Source organism: Hordeum vulgare, chromosome 1H (assembly GCF_904849725.1).
Source record: "Hordeum vulgare subsp. vulgare chromosome 1H, MorexV3_pseudomolecules_assembly, whole genome shotgun sequence".
Lineage (NCBI taxonomy): Eukaryota > Viridiplantae > Streptophyta > Magnoliopsida > Poales > Poaceae > Hordeum > Hordeum vulgare.
In genome coordinates this window covers 171,314,120-171,320,044 of record NC_058518.1, presented here as the reverse complement: position 1 = coordinate 171,320,044, position 5,925 = coordinate 171,314,120, and the positions used below count along the sequence as shown (strand labels likewise).

At 54.9% G+C, this 5,925-nt stretch overlaps 1 pseudogene; it reads left to right on the top strand.

Moving 5' to 3' along the window:
* Positions 1–260: 260 nt before the first annotated feature.
* On the top strand, positions 261–1,137 carry LOC123397770 (annotated as a pseudogene).
* Positions 1,138–5,925: the final 4,788 nt, after the last annotated feature.

The window sequence follows — 5,925 nt, the reverse complement described above, 5'->3', positions numbered from 1 at the left end:
CTTCCTCACCATCGAGTGAGTTCATTGCCCCGTCCATCAAGTAGCTAGCAAGGTGAGGTTAGCCGTGAGAGATCTTTGTACACACCCCTGAGTTCGAATCTTTTGGGTTTTGCGGAGCCCAAAATCCGACATTTGGCGCGCCAGGTAGGGGGTGTGTGTTAAGGTCTCTCCCAGGGCTCGGCCCGCTGAAGCTCATCACACTCATGTTAGGAAGGCGGCGAATCCACGTGGAGAGGAAGGCCACTCACGTGGCACGGACGATGCAGGGAGTCGAGACACCCTGCGACGTTCTGCCACCCTGTCGGCAGGCGTCCACGCTGACAGGCTTCCGACGAGTGCTGGGGGTTGCCACCTTCACCAACCACATGGCATCCCCCCGTCGCCCCGCACCCTCCACCCGTCCAAGCTCTCCCCCCCACCGAGTCTGTCAGCACCATACACACTGACTTGTCACGCTCCTGGTGGCGCACGAGTTCGGGCGTCAACACGCCGCCCGCCGATGTCGCGCTGGCAGGCGCAGGCGCGCTCTTGGGCGCGACGTTGCCGATGAGACCCAAGCGCGCCTCCGTGGGAGCCGCGCTCGTCGGCCCGCATCGCCACGGGCTACAACGGGGGAACCACGCGGACGCGCCCCGGACACCCACTCAGGCCTGCCCTTACTGGGATTCGGAGGGAGCTACAGGAAGCACGAGATGTGGCCGCGCTGGGAAGGCATCATCTAGCATCCATCGGTGTGCTTCACGGAACGAGGAGGGACGTCGGAGGCCCGACTACATCAACCCGTGGAGTCGCACGCAGTTCGACGACGAGCATGTCGGCACACGTCCAGGCTATGGAGGAAGAAGCGCAGACTATCACTGTCACAGGAGGCGCGCATGCGACCCTGCGGGCAGCCCCCGTGCAAAAAGGTATGAACAGCACCATGGGGGTGGCCCACGGGGGTGGGTTCGCGAGGACGCCCAGCGCAGGTGTCCTCGCGGGGCACACCTGCTTCTTGGGAGCTGCTTCTGGCAGACGCGTGGGTCTGGGGATCGGGGACCTCTCGTCTTGGACAGGGTGGACGCACCCTTGTGTCCAGGCCGAGAGGCCCCATCTTGGGGACTGAGGGTGGAACACATGCCCATGTTCCCGGGCTAGACGATCCCAGCCTAGAGGCCGGGGGTGGTACATCCGCCCGTGCTTCCAGGGAGCGCGATGCCTGCCTGGGGACTGAGGGTTGAACACACACCCATGTCGCGAGCGCGGGATTCATTCGATCATCAGCAGGTGTTCGGGAACCCGTTGTTGCCCTTAGGTTGGCCTAACCCGGCCTGGGGGCATGGCCCAGGGTACCAACGAGAGGACCTGGGGAGCCCAGGCGAGGCGCGTTGGGGCAGCTCCCTAGGGACTCAGGACTTACCGTTTGGGCGAGCTCTCCGACCAGCGAGCGCTGGGGGGCCCTCCCACGCTCGAGGGCTCGCTCAAGACGGGCCATGCCATGCAGCTACGAGCTCGGGGACTACGAGCGGGGCACGCGCCTATGAGGCATGGCGCTCCTGAAGCGCCCCCAGGACCTGCGTCAACCCGTAACATCTCTGCACCGCCCCTGTGCCGCCTCAGTGCCGCCTCCGCATCGACCCTACATCGTCCTTCAATCCTTCCGGAACCTACTTCATCCCGTGACACTCTCACGTAATAACGAGCCAAGGCTGTATACGCCCACAGGCCCCCGAAGACGCACAAGGGGTCCATCCTATGCCTAGTAGAAGCCCTATGCTCCGTGTTGGGGAGAAGGCAGAGGCAATCAACACAGTCCACCAATGACTTCCGGAATCAGGCGCCTAATGCCTCGGGGGTAGGGACACTCGCGAGGCCAAAGCGTCCTCGCGACCTCCCAGATACACCCCCACCGTGACACTCTCACGTAATAACGAACCGAGGCTGTATACGCCCAGGGCCCCCCGAGGACGCGAAAGAGGTCCACCCCATGCCTAGTCGAAGCCCTATGCTCAGCGCTGGGGGAGACGGAGGCGGTGAATAGCTAGGGTGCCGGACGCGGCCGTTTTCTCGTTCCTTCCTTGTGTTTCAAGTTGCGGCCCACCAGGGCCTCCCCTTTTGTATCTTGAGCTATCGAAGGCTCAAAAGCTTCTTTGCTTGATGTTTTGAAAAGAAAAGAAGGGCAGGAATTTCTTCTCTATGTTCTCTCGTTTTATCAAACTCGAGTTCTCTTTCTCCCTTTGCTTTGACTGGTGTTTCGCGGGAAACTTGGGGGACCCCCGGGCCTCCCGAGGCAACCGCAAAAAGGGGCAGAAAGGGGAATCACTCGAGCGTCAAAGCGGGCCCTTGAGCATCGAGCCTCACGAGTCTTACCGGTCATAAGGCCAATCGCCACCCCTGGTATCGTCCTGGGGGCTCAGGACGGTGCCAGGAGCGGCGGGGCCCCGCCCCGTGAAGTGTGTCGAACCTAACGGCAGTCGGGAAATGTGCGGGACTGGGACATGTCGATGTAGAGCGGTTTGAGTGTCAAGGGGGACTCCTAAGCAACATGCCTTAGGAGACTTACCGGTCGCAAGGCCACTCGTGCACCCACGTGTCACTCATGTAGGCACCGAGGGCATTGGGGCTTTGCCCCGTGGGGGACAACCTTGGTAACGGGTCGTGCCGCACGACGGCAGGGAAATGTGCGGGACCGGGACCTGCAGACACATAGTGCCGAAAGGGTCCTTAAACTGCCCCGCAAGCAGGGAGGAGGCAGCACGAATGAAGCCACGCTCGCGGGCTAGACCATCAGCGTTGCGGCGACATGGGCTGCTAGCAGCCATGGCCAGGAGGGAAGCATCGAGCACACCTCGTCTTCAGAGAACGTGTTAAAAGGGGGCATGGATCGTCTCCGGCAGTGGATCCAGCACCGCAGTGAAATCAAAGTCCGGGTTGAGGCGAAGGAGGTGGCTGAAGACGTCTGAGGCCGCTTGACCCAAGAGGTCACGGCTCTTTTCCTCTACAAGCGCGAGGGACTTCCCGGCACCTGCCTCAAGACGCTCCACGACGCGGAGTAAGAAGCCCAAGTACCCAACGTCGTTAGGGACCAGGGGCTGGAGACACTCTTGCCACAGATGTCGCTCAAAGCACAGGAGGCTCTCTTCTCGAGGGATTAGAAAATCCGGGAGCGTTCAAGTTGGAGGCCGCGAGCACGGACCGCCTCCTTGGAGGCCTCTTCAACCAGGGAATCCGTGCCTTTCACCTGTCTGCAAACTTGAGACAGTTTCCTTCGGCAGTAGCCTGGGCGTCCAACATGACCCGTCGACGTTTCACTTCCTAATCCAACCTTTTCCAGAGGACGTTGACCTCATTTTTCAGGTGGCCACGGCGCTCGAGTAAGCGGGACTCCTGAAGCCTCAGCTTTGCACGATAGTCAAGGAGAAGGGAACGTTGGGCCTCCGCCACCCCCTTCTCTATCCTCTCATGAAGCTCCGCCACACGAGAGCCAAGGGATTCCTAGGCAAGCGACACCTGGCGCTCCCTCATTTCCAGTGTTGGGGAACGTCGCATGGGAAACAAAAATTTTCCTACGCGCACGAAGACCTATCATGGTGATGTCCATCTACGAGAGGGGATGAGTGATCTACGTACCCTTGTAGATCGTACAGCAGAAGCGTTAGTGTACGCGGTTGATGTAGTGGAACGTCCTCACGTCCCTCGATCCGCCCCGCGAACAATCCCGCGATCAGTCCCACGATCTAGTACCGAACGGTCGGCACCTCCGCGTTCAGCACACGTACAGCTCGACGATGATCTCGGCCTTCTTGATCCAGCAAGAGAGACGGAGAGGTAGATAGTTCTCCGGCAGCGTGACGGCGCTCCGGAGGTTGGTGATGACCTTGTCTCACAAGGGCTCCGCCCGAGCTCCGCAGAAACGCGATCTAGAGGAAAAACAATGTCGAACCTTAAGTGTGCAGACCCTGCGGGTTCGAGAACTATGTAGACATGACCCGAGAGACTCCTCGGTCGATATCCAATAGCGGGACCTGGATGCCCATATTGGATCCTACATATTCTACGAAGATCTTATCGTTTGAACCTCAGTGCCAAGGATTCATTTAATCCCGTATGTCATTCCCTTTGTCCTTCGGTATGTTACTTGCCCGAGATTCGATCGTTAGTATCCGTATACCTATTTCAATCTCGTTTACCGGCAAGTCTCTTTACTCGTTCTGTAATACAAGATCCCGCAACTTACACTAAGTCACATTGCTTGCAAGGCTTGTGTGTGATGTCGTATTACCGAGTGGGCCCCGAGATACCTCTCCGTCACACGGAGTGACAAATCCCAGTCTTGATCCATACTAACTCAACTAACACCTTCGGAGATACCTGTAGAGCATCTTTATAGTCACCCAGTTACGTTGCGACGTTTGATACACACAAAGCATTCCTCCGGTGTCAGTGAGTTATATGATCTCGTGGTCATAGGAATAAATACTTGACACGCAGAAAACAGTAGCAACAAAATGACACGATCAACATGCTACGTCTATTAGTTTGGGTCTAGTCCATCACGTGATTCTCCTAATGACGTGATCTAGTTATCAAGCAACAACACCTTTGTTCATAATCAGAAGACACTGACTATCTTTGATCAACTGGCTAGCCAACTAGAGGCTTGCTAAGGACGGTGTTTTGTCTATGTATCCACACATGTAAATGAGTCTTCATTCAATACAATTATAGCATGGATAATAAACGATTATCTTGATACAGGAATTATAATAATAACTATATTTATTATTGCCTCTAGGGAATAATTCTAACAGTCTCCCACTTGCACTAGAGTCAATAATCTAGCCCTGACATCACCATGTGAATTACATTGTAATAAATCTAACACCCATACAGTTCTGGTGTTGATCATGCTTTGGCCGTGGAAGAGGTTTAGTCAGCGGGTCTGCTACATTCAGATCCGTGTGCACTTTGCATATATTCATGTCCTCTCCTTCGACGTAGTCGCGGATGAGGTTGAAGCGTCGTTTGATGTGTCTGGTCTTCTTGTGAAACCGTGGTTCCTTTGCTAAGGCATGGCACCAGTGTTGTCACAGAACAAGGTTATTGGATTCAGTGCGCTTGGCACCACTCCAAGATCCGTCATGAACTGCTTCATCCAGACACCCTCCTTAGCCGCCTCCGAGGCAGACATGTACTCCGCTTCACATGTAGAATCTGCTACGACGCTTTGCTTGGAACTGCACCAGCTTACTGCACCCCCATTAAGAATAAATACGTATCCGGTTTGCGACTTAGAGTCGTCCGGATCTGTGTCAAAGCTTGCATCGACGTAACCTTTTACGGCGAGCTCTTCGTCACATCCATACACGAGAAACATCTCCTTAGTCCTTTTCAGGTACTTCAGGATATTCTTGACCGCTGTCCAGTGATCCACTCCTGGATTACTCTAGAACCTACCTGCCATACTTATGGCCGGACTAACATCCGGTCTAGTGCACAGCATCGCATACATGATAGAACCGATGGCTGAAGCATAGGGGACGGAGCGCATATGCTCTCTATCTTCATCAATTGCTGGGCACTGAGTCTTACTCAATCTCGTACCTTGTAGAACTGGCAAGAACCCTTTCTTGGACTGTTCCATTTTGAACCTCTTCAAAACTTTATCAAGGTATGTGCTTTGTGAAAGTCCTATCAGGCGTTTTGATCTATCCCTATAGATCTTAATGCCTGGAATGTAAGCAGCTTCTCCTAGGTCCTTCATAGAGAAACTTTTATTTAAGTAATCCTTTATGCTCTCTAAAAACTCTACGTTGTTTCCAATCAGTAATATGTCATCCACATATAATATTAGAAACGCCACAGAGCTCCCACTCACTTTCTTGTAAATACAAGATTCTCCAACCACTTGTATAAACCCAAATGCTTTGATCACCTCATCAAAGC